This window comes from Centrocercus urophasianus, unplaced genomic scaffold, assembly GCF_019232065.1.
Source record: "Centrocercus urophasianus isolate 14NV4802_14NV808 unplaced genomic scaffold, USGS_Curo_1.0 seq_13, whole genome shotgun sequence".
Lineage (NCBI taxonomy): Eukaryota > Metazoa > Chordata > Aves > Galliformes > Phasianidae > Centrocercus > Centrocercus urophasianus.
The window spans coordinates 47,840,617-47,851,833 of NW_024884475.1; positions in this window are offsets into that span (position 1 = coordinate 47,840,617).

Consider the following 11,217-nt stretch of genomic DNA (forward strand, 5'->3'; position numbering starts at 1 on the left):
ATTCAGGTATATTTGCCACATAGTAATTTCCTTTATTTGCAAGTAAGTAGTTATCTTACAGTGATTTATAGAAGTGAAGATTAGTGTTGATAACAGCTGTGGGAACCCAAATACTCTCAGTTGTGGTTCTCTTTGACTGTGATAATCTCACTGTAAATCAGGGTCATATCTCTTAAGTGATTATTCCTTCTTCTCACGTTAAGGTTATGCTGAACACTCTCTCTCAAGCAAATTTAAATTTTTTTTATTACTTGCACCTTCTAGGCAACTTATGAATCAAATGGATTTTTTTTTGCACACGACTGGAGGAGGAGTGAGTATCTTTACTACTTTACTGCTAATTACCTCATTGTGGCTCTCAAGTCCTAAGCTTGTGTTCTTCTATATTTGTTTCTCTTTGCTTGGTGACCCTTAAAATAATCCAGTGATACCTAAATGCCACATCACTGTGTATAACAGCAATTAAGAATACATTTGGAAACTGTTATGTGCTTAACCCTAATATTTGCCAGTTTCTAAATTCAGTTGCTCATCAAACTAACTATGCAATAGGGTTATTTTGGCTGGCACTGAACACATCATAGGCAGGTTGTGCACCAATGAATCTCTTAGAATGGCAGTGTTTGGAAAACCTAATACACAGTGGCAGGAACTTCCATTCATGTATGGTACAGTGGTATGCCTGGTGATATGTAATATTCACAAAGACAGCTAAACTTACTGCATAATTTTAGATCTGGATCACAAAACATTATTATAAAGCAAATTTCCTATCTGCTTTTCTTGCAGCTGCATCTATGGTAAGAAGGGCTTTGATCGATATCATATCATGGGGATATATATGTTATTATTTTAAATTGGCTAAAAAGAGATGTCTTAATCCCAGCAGCTGCAATCCCACCACCACTCAAACCCAGAGACTTGATATGTCCAAATCTCTCCAGACTTTTATGGTGGCAATGAGATCAGATACTCAATTCTAATAAGAAATATGAAAATATGTGATGGCTAAGGTTGTTTTTTTTTGTGTATATGACATCCTTCCTGAAAAGGTTTTGCATTTTCAATTATGAAGATACATGGACTTATGTTTAAGAATAATCAGTTGGATATTAAGCAAGGAAACATCTGAATAAGAGAGCTTTCCAGGTTATATGCACACTTACAGAGGCCAACTGCCAAAGAAAACATCTCATACAGCATTTTGATAATCCTGAAAATTCTCACATGGGAGAAGATCATGAGCTGTAATTGCATTAATCAAGTAAAGAAACATAAGTTATATCCCACCTGGTGTCTAGGAAGACAATTATATAATCTTGGTAAAAGATATGTGTTTAAATAAGTAACTGATGCAATCTAGTAGGAAAATAATATCACAACACTGTAGAGGCAACAAAATGTGTTAAATAAAGATGTCTTCAAAAACAACACTTTAAAAAATGCAGAATAGTGACTACTGCAAAACCTAGTCCTTTCTGGCAAACAAAATGAACAACTGTAAGTAAAAAATGTGCTGCTTTTTACTCTTGAGATCTTAATACAAATATACATTAGCTGTAAATTCTACTCACACAATTAGTGTTATTGAAGTTGAAAAGAAATCTGCAGGTAATTATTGAAAAGATGATGTGCCTAAGCAGCAGGAGGGTAGTGTTCTCACTTTTACTCAATGAATCATGCTGAAGCATTTGTTTGATATTTTTTTTTTTTTAAAATGGTTTTGATTGCCATCTGTTAGTGATGAAACATTAACAGTTATCCTGCTCATCATTTTTTTGCTTAAAAAAAAAAAAAAGTGAAAGCAAATACTGAATTGAGTCGGATGAAAAATTCTGTTAAAAATGAGTCTAACTGCTATGGGGGGATTGATTCATGATTTTGGGAAGAATCCATGCTGATACCCTCAGCAGTTCAGAGTGTACTACAGGATTGACATGAGATTGTCATTTTAGAGACTCAAGAAACTTTGATGCCAATGTGGTGACAAAAGGGCATGATGTTGTGAGGAAGGTTTATTGATGAAAGGGAGGATAGTAAGAGCAAAAGTATGTAGGGATGTCCTGTCCTTTCTTTATTCCCCTGTGTGGTTGACATAGAGGAGCTGCCCAGCATGCATGATGCCAGGGGTTCCAATGTCCTACTGCTCGCCCTGCCCTAGTAAGGTGTAAAAAAAAAAAAAAGGTGTTTTCATAGCTTCTTGAGTAGCTGCTGTTTAAAAGTGAAGGTGCATAATGCTAACCTGGTTAAACTGCAGCAGAAGACCATAGAAAACTTCATCTGAAGTTTCTAATGTTTTCTTTGTCTATTCAGTGAAAATTCAACTTATTTTTTTTCTACTGCTCATTACAGAAATGGCTTAGTCTTCTCGCTGAAGCTGATTCTCAGGGCAGTGTCAAGCAGGTAAATAATTTAATTGAGGAGAGATACTCAGAAAAAAATTAATCTGATTATGACAGCATGCTTAGATCTGTACAGAAATGCTAAAATGATAAATCATAAACCTTTCAAGGAAGAATTCATGATGTAAAACTGTTTCCCCTATCATTTTCTTCTTTCTGAGAAAATCAAAACCAAGATAGAAATGCTTGTAAGGTCAACCTCAACTGATAGGGATTATTTATAAGTGCTACATTGGAATGACAGTACTGTATGTTCTAGACTACTGAGTCTTTGTTTTATGTAAGCAGCCATGCTTCCTGTGGATTGACCTTCTGGATCATAAGGAGATCTCCTTGATAGTGAACAGAGGTAAAACAAACAAACAAACAAAAAAAACATGGATCCACAGTATTTCCATACATTCTTTATTTAGAACTCCAGATAAATAAGACCTCCAAAGCAAAGGAGTCCTTTGCTGTTGTCCACTGATGAACAAAGAATACTCCAAAGGCAGAGGAATTATCTTACCTAGTGGTCTTTGGGTAAAAAAAAGAAAATTCTAGTCGTAATTTTCTAGAGAATTAGAATTATTTGCGTAACAGATGAGTAGAAAAACATGAAAAATATTTCAACTTTCAAACCCCACTGTGAGTCCTATTCCCATTCATATAGGTCCTGTGTTATGGAGAATATTTTTTTTGTTGAATAATCATAATAATGATACAAAGGTGATTCACCTCTGTAGATTTTTCCCCCCCCCCGTTGGTTGTTATGGAAAAAGAAGTTTCTGCTGAGTCACAGAATAAAGCAGCTGAAATTCATGGTCTCTAATGCTCTTCTTACCTTATTACTAAATAAATCTGAAATTACCAAGTCTATTTATATGATAGATCCCAAAGACAAGAATGGAAAATACATCCCAAAGCATGAAAGATATCGTTGCCTGAAGTCAGCTTAGCACTTGCTGGAAACAAGAATTTTGTAATTTTTTTAGATAGAGAAGGAATAACTTTTATGGAACAAAAGCATTCATCCACTCAATATTTGCATACATAACTATAATACCATGGTAGATGACTGCTGCTAAAATTACATTTGTGTTTACCATCCATTTATAGTTAAATCAAGATTGTCCTTTCTGTAGTAGCAGCTGTGCTTTTTATACCCTTAATAATGTTTTCTTCATTTCAAACATAACCTCAGTGTATAGGGGCAGTACAGGAGAATTTCTGGGGCAACAAAGCAAAATAGTCATTAATCTAAGAAAATCTGTATGGGGGCTCAGAAAACCATTTCTTGGATTATTAGGAAGCCTGGATGTTTGCTGCTGGAATGCTTTGCAGAAAGGGTGACATTTAGAGGTCACGACTCTGGAGTATCTAACATAAATCATAAGTGGGTCTGTGCTGGTATGACTAAAACACTGTTGCACTAGAAATGTATTAGTGCATATTCTCTTATTCTTTGTTTTATTCAGCTTTGAAGCCAGATTTCTTTCTAACATGAACACAGCCAGAAGTTTTGAGAGCATGGCATGAAAAAAGACTAAGAACTGTACTGGTGATATTCCTTAGCTTCACCATCCGCCTGCGCTCTGTTGCATTCAGTAGTTCCAATAAAATCCCAGTGAAACAGATGAGATGTGTATCTATATTAGAGCTGGCAAATCAGCTGCGATAGTGGAAAAGTAAAAACAGTTAAAGTTCACATTTGATACAAGAATCTTGTCCCATGCAACACACTGATTTTAATTTCCCTCTGCTTCTATTACTTTGCTGCCTTAGTGAAAGTTAAGCATGTACAGAATCCTCCAAACAAAATAAATAAGGTCTGTATTTTAAATAAGCACTTTTCTCCTTCTGTTGATTTTATGCATAAGTCCAGGTGAAAAAAAAAATGTTCTACTGTGACAGCTCTGACCACCCTGCATGACAGGTCAGCAGATTGTGTCTGTAAGTGATAAATCTGGCAACTTTTGGGGTCAGCTGATTGAAAATGAAATATCATAAAGGGAAAATGTGCACTGTTTTTCAAGTACAGTTTCCTAGCACTATCCAACAATAGCATAAATGAGAATTCAGTGCTGGTCAAAGAAAATTATTTGCTTACATGTGATTCATATCCCATTAATCTTGGTTGCCCATCCTTCAGCTTCAGCCTGAAAAACATTTTAGCTCAGCAGGTGATGTTGTCAGTGACAAATGAACAAGATTTAAATAAAGTGATGTGGTCAAAGTAAACTGTCTCAAAATGAATCTTCCCGTATTTGGAAACTGTGATGATTCTTGTCTTACTGGAAACACTGCTACTAGCTTTGTGGACTTGAACAAACAAATTAAGTAATATATTACTTAGTAAATTTTTTAAATTAAATGAAACCTTTATGAGAAGCAACTACTATTATGTACTATGTAAGATTCAATGGAGTCTTTCAAGCTTTGCCTTGTTTCAGGGGAGATTGTTTCCCTGGGAGGTAAAATAAATTGCACCTAAAGCTAACAGTGCCATTACCTATGAATTTTCCACAATAAATAAGGATGACATGAATCAGATGACATGATGCAGTGTATCCAGTGGTCTAGAAATCATCTAATTTTGGGAGCATGAGATAGTGTGAAGTGAGAAGTAAATGTGAATAGCACAGTGTTTGCAATGAGAGTAGAAATTGAGGATAATGAAAATTAAACAGCTGTGGGAACACTAGCCTGCAGAGGGAGACAGTACTCCCTGTTGCAAAACACTTAGAAGATTGAAGCAGAAGAGGTAGTAGAAGTAGGAGGAATCCAAGGCAACGCTGCTGGTACTCATACTGGCTTATTAAATGCATTGTGGATTCTATTGTGCTTACAGTACAGTTAATGGGCATATGCCCACTGATGCTTAAGGAGGAAATGTTGCTCTCCCACTGAATTCCTCTTGCTTAAGGGTTGATATTCAGCACTCTGCCTTTTGTTATTTAACAGCTGACCACGTTTGGATCTTTCCCCACTTATTACCTATACAGGATATGATGAGATACACTTTTAAAGTATTGATGTCTGAGTGCATATCTGTGGTTGAACAAGTTTCTAAGATCTTACAGATCAAAGACTTTCAAAATCAACAGTAAGATGGATTTATACTTGCATAGTGAAAAAAATTAGAAGTATATAAAGAACCTTTATGTTTCAGTTTCATACTGTCTTCGTTGCAATAGATGAATTTTAGATTTAAGTACATCACACTCTTGAGCTTGGGACAAAGACATTTTTTTTGCTTGTTTAAGCTTGGAGAATGAAATCTGAAATTGATTACAATGGATAAACAAGTGAAAAACAGAGAGCAATTACCGATAAAGGTAATGTAAGACAAATTAGGACAAAGTAAGAGCTGGAATTGCAGGGGTACAATGGATAGTTGGTGGTTCTGATATAAATGCCATTTTTCAGACAATACAAAATTTTGTCAAGTGACACCAAAGTAGTGGTGTCATATGATTATCTGATAAGAACTTCTATTTCACTAACATCATCTCCATGTTCCTGTAGGGTGTATGTGTCATTACTCAAATTCAGACTCAGTTTTAGTTTTTCACTGAAGAAAACTCTGGGACAGCTGAAAACTTGCACATACATGGCAGCAGAAACAGATCTCAGTGTCCATGACTTTTTTGTCTCCTGCAGACTCTGAACGTAAGGATAACATCTCCAATCCCAAATTTCAATTTCTCTTGTGTCTCCAAAAGGAAGAGTAGTTCCGGGGCAGAAGAAAAGTTCAGTAAGCTATGTCAAGGTTTGCACTTTTCAGGGTGTCTTTAAACCACAAGAACATGAACTGCTTGCTACTCAGGCAGTCTTTCAGGAGTCAGTAGCATTGTTACAGCAGGCTTACCACTGAAAAATGCAAATATAGGAGAAATAGATCAGGAGAGACTGGGAGAAAGATCTATGTGTCCAGGAGACAGAAACAAAAGAGAGAAAAAAAGGAGCACGAGTGCGTTTTGCGACAGACTTCAGCAGCGTAATTGTAGTGCCAAGGACCCACTTTTAAAAGTCAGCAGTGGAATATAGATGAAAAGGGAGAGTAGCTCAAGTAGATAAGGATTAGTATTCTGCAACAAGTGGTCCAGTAGATCCAGAAGAGAATGATACAACAAACTGCTTGTTTAGTAGAGAGTCTAGAAATTATTGAAAATAAGAACAATATTTTAAAAATCACATTAAGAAATGAATGAATAGGTTTGAGTTTTTTTTTCTCAACTACAGACATCTGTAATGCCTCTGAGGAATGAGGTGAAGCATGGAGAAATCAGAGAAATGGAAAGTGACCACTGGCATGTGCATGTGGAGGCACCTCCCAGTGTCCCACTCATCTGCCTCATATCATGCAACTGACTAGAAGTTAGTACACATCACAGTCTAGGGGAACATTTATCTCTTTGCTCTTCACATACATGAGCCACTTGGCTTCTGAAAATGGTGGATGGTGATACTGCATTAGGACTTTCAGGGAATCCTCCTTTTGTTGTATCATGGTGGTTGAATGCTTTGCTGTGGTTAGAGGTGCTAGTCCCTGCTCAGTCTTATGATCTGGGAAAACTGGTGACTTATGTGCCTGATGTTAATGGCAATTATCACTCAGCCTGGAGGAAGGGAGTCTTCATTATTCTGAGAGAGAGGGCTAATTAAGTATTGGGGCACAGTCACAACAATTTTATCCCAAGAAAAATCATTTCTTGGAGAAACAGAGGAGAATAAGATGATAGGGAACATTCAAAAGTAATCTAGCCTTATTATAAATGCAGAAAAAATGGAGAAGAGCAAAGCAGAAGAGCAGGTTAAAAGAAAAAGAAGAGACACCTGCAAAGCTGCTGAGGAGAAATTGGAGTGATTAAATAGAAGACAGAAGGAAGTGGAAGTTAATACTGGTTTCTACAACCTTTTCTTTGAATTTTAACACAGGCGATATCCCTTAAAATAATTTTTTTTTTTGTCATTTTTCATGGTTGACTGTTGTGGAGATCCATTGTTCTGTTGGAAGAGAAGAGAAACCAACACTGTTTCTAAGCCTGATCTTCTTAAATTATGTAAAATGTTTGGAATCAGGTGAATCTTTGTCCATACTCCCTAGGCTCCCACACTCATGTTGTGAATGAAAATTTTGCTATTCTGTGGAAGAGAAGCTTGGTTATACGGCACAAGAAAAGCAAAATATGGTGTTTTATGTCTTTAGTGCTTTAGATGTTCTTTAGGTGTTACGTAGATCAGCATTCCTTTAGGCTGCACATCATGGTCAGAAAACCTTGGTAAGTTCCTTCCCTTTTGGCTTTCTTATATGACTCGTGTCTGTAATTTCCAAGTTACTGTGCCATGTATCATATATTTTTTAAATTATGGATTTTTTTCACATCTCACTGAGGAAGGAATATCTTTCTCTAGCCACTGTTGAAGACATTTTTGGAAGACTAAGCTTTAGGACGCATCTCTGTCTTTTTTAACTTCATTCAGATAAATACCTTAGCCTGAGTACAGGTTGTTACCTGTGACCCAGGAACCTGACAATTACAAATCAGGATTCAACATTTAGACTCTAGATTAGATAACAAACAACTACCAGGTGATATGTGAAGTGCATGATCTCTGGATCTGTGTTTAGCAAAAAAACAGGGTATGGTGTTTTCTGTCTGACAGAGTTAGATTCTGAAAGAGGCCAGGACAAATCTCTTCCCAGAAATGAATTCTGGATGAGGAAGAGTGGGACTTGTGTGCAGTAAAGAGTTTAAAGGAAAGCTAGAGAAGAAAATATTGCCCTGATGGGAAAAAAAAAAAAAAAAAAAAAAAAGAAGCTGTTCAAACACAGGTATCTCAGAGGTGGTGGAGTTCAGGGTATATGTCTCACTGAGTGATATAGGTGACGTAGTATGGTCATAGGCATGGATTAATGGTTGGACTAGATGATGTTAGAGGTCTTTCCAACCTTAATTATTCTACTATTCTTTGATCTCTCTGCATTAGTTTGAGCCTTCCTCTAGAATTCCAAATTTGGGAGACTACTGCTTCTTTTTTTGATAAAATATTTTCCTTAGCAGAAGGTGTTAGCTGCCATTCTTGTATATTTTCAGATCAATATACCTGTCAATGTTCTGTGGCTGGGAATTCTTGTAGGTAAATTTTGACATGATGTGAAATGTGGTTGAGAGATTTCTGTCATGTTACTGTAGCCTATTTTCTTCTCTTTGGTGTGAATACAGGAAAAATTGTGACAGCTGTGACCCAAAACCTGCCCAGAGACATGCAGGATAGTTAAGGATGGGAGATTTCAGCTTATTGCTTTGGAGAATCATGAAGAAAATGGCAAAATTTCTGAATCATTGAAACATACTCTGGGTAATTTTTTAAGAGAGATCATTTCTGCTCATTAGGTGCTTGCATGTGGTCTTAGACATCCAAGAATGTCTACTTCAATCTCAATTCATCAAAAATGCTAGTCTAGGATATTCACTTTGAACACTTTCTAAGTAAGCTGGCAAGAATACTTCTTCATATGGTACTCAAATGATGCTGAAAGGAGGCTTCTGTAGTAACAGCCTGCCTGGCAGTCCAGATTCCATGCTGACTTTTACTCTTGCAAATCGGAAGAGAAGTGCTCTCATTTGCCTGTTACAAATCAAGACAGAACCAGTCTTCAAGATATTTTCTAAACTCATAGAAAACATTCATCTCAGAAATTCTTTTTCCACTACTATTCTGATTCTGAACAAGATATTTCTATGCTCACAGTTTGTGTAAGCAGTGATATCAATACAAACATTTTTGAGGGTGACAGGAAAACAGTTTTTTCTGTTGAGGAAATGGATGCTAATCTTAAAACTAGCACAGACATTATTTTCTGACCTACCAGTTAGGCAATAAGGCTCAACAGGGCATGCAATTATCATGGAGTAATCATAACTGTGGAGACTTACATGTTACAGTAGAATTTAATAAGTACATGAGTGATACAAAAGAAAATGAATGAAGACTGTGGTTGATATGCTTTGTTCCTAAAATAGTGGGGCAAGTGGGGCTTTTGTTGTTGTTTCTTCTTCTTTTCTTTTTTTTTTTTTTTTCCTTTCCCCTCCTAAGGAATCACAGTAAAATAAATGGACAGTATTTTTTTTATTTATTTATTTTTTTTTTACCAGATTTTTGCTGTATCAGATTATGGCACCCTCTGTGGTAAGTCTGTGATTAGTCTTTAGGAGCAGAAAGAGAGATACTGTAAAACCCCTCCTTGTCAAAGGACTTGAGCCAATATTGCCACTAAAAGAACTGCTTTGTTGGTAACGAAAATCCTGAACTAAGTATAAGACCTGCATCAGTAATAAGCTATTTCTTCTTGGTAGAAACCCAAACACAAGGTAAGTGGCACCTGCAATTCCTCTGTTCTAGTGACACAAATCTCTCTGAAGAGGTACAGGGATTCAGTTCTGCTTCATGAAAATATTATTTACAAACTTTTTAACTGGAATTTATTGTTTAGTCCTTTTTATTTCCCTTTCACTGGAGACTCCGGTGTTCTTTAAAAGAAAGAGTTGTGGAAACAAATCTACTGCAGTACCATTGTACTGAGATACTTCAAGTATATGACATGTAAGGGCATGGTAAAATACATGATAACGGAAAGGTCTTTCTATATCCAGCCACACCAACGTCCAGCACAAAGAGGAGATACAAACCACTTTAATAACTCAAAAGTTCATCCAACTTCCAGGGACGGTGACTTTACCACTTCTGAGATACCTGTGTTCAAACAGATTCTTTTTTTTTTTTTTTCCATAAGGGCAATATTTTCTTCTGAAAATATAGTCTAAATAGTGGATTTAGTCTATATAGTCTATATAGTCTAAATAGTGGATAGTCTAGTGAAAATAGTCTATTTGCAACAATGACTCTACTTGAAAAGCCAGAACAGCCTTGTTCCAAGAACAGAAGAACTTAGCCAAATGAAGGGAAAAAAATGAAATTAAATTAACCTGTTATTCAGAACTGGATTCAAGCATAAACAGTTTATTATGAAGAAATATTTAGATGATCTGGCATGCTACACCCTGCTAATAGTTGCCCATACGAGAGCCCATTCATCGTGTCTGTGGGAAGTAGAGTTGTCAGGTGGCTCTTCCCATTAAGAGAAGATAGAAACTGAATCTGTTCTCTTGCAGAACACTTCAGCTCTCCTGAGAAGCAGGAAGGAGATGGCAGTACAAGCAAGGTGGATGAAATGCCACTACAAATCTAAGTGTGCTTTCTTGCCAGATAATTTTCTACTGCCAGATAAACAAACAGAATAAAATTTCTAGTGTTTCAACTACCTAAATACAGCACCTGTGACCACAGCTTGGAGGTAACACTTAAGCTGAATGCAGAGCTCTGTTACCTTATACACTGCTAACAAAAATGTAAAGAACAACCATTTTAAGAAACGACCTAATAAGACTGTCCTAAGTAGTTCCAGAATGTTGTACAAGGGGGAACATTCGTAAAATCTGCACATTAATCCAAATACTGTTCTCTTTCAGGTTTGGTAAGCTATTGGAGATCTTGAATCATACTGCTAATGTTGTATCAGTTGTGCTGCAGTGTTGGGAATGCTGCAAACTTCCATAAGCAGAAACTGAGTGATCTGTGAGAGATCTAGGATAGACATGTGAGGGCAAGGCATCGTGGAAGGAACCTCCTGCTCTGGGCAGGATGATGATGATCATAGAGAGGAAAGTAGTAATTTCACTGAGTAGTTTCATGGCTTATAAACCACAGTCTATTTAGAGATATTTTAGTTTCCTTGACACTGAGCCAGAAACAATTTTTTAAGTTGGGG